The following is a 235-nucleotide window of genomic DNA, read 5'->3' on the forward strand; positions in this document are numbered from 1 at the left end:
GTTTATCTATTGAGCTTTTTAGACTGCAAAAACAACCACTTTAAGAAGTCATTTGGTCTTATATTGAGCCTTCAACACATATTTTTCATAAAACAAAAGAGAATTCTGTCACTAAAGAGATACTGACTGTATGGACACGGTCCATCTAATATCCCAAATGCATCATGACAATGAAACAAGTTGATTTGTACCAGGTAAAATTATCTCACACCATTGGAGGACTTTTTTTTTTTTT

General features: G+C 32.3%; 1 protein-coding gene across 1 annotated transcript in view; it reads right to left on the reverse strand.

The window, feature by feature from the left end:
• Positions 1-235, reverse strand: part of sorl1 (sortilin-related receptor, L(DLR class) A repeats containing) — a 49658-nt gene that overhangs the window by 48676 nt on the left and 747 nt on the right. The window lies entirely within an intron of this gene.

This window comes from Morone saxatilis, unplaced genomic scaffold (genome assembly GCF_004916995.1).
Source record: "Morone saxatilis isolate NCDOM2014 unplaced genomic scaffold, NCSU_SB_2.0 Contig8, whole genome shotgun sequence".
NCBI lineage: Eukaryota > Metazoa > Chordata > Actinopteri > Moronidae > Morone > Morone saxatilis.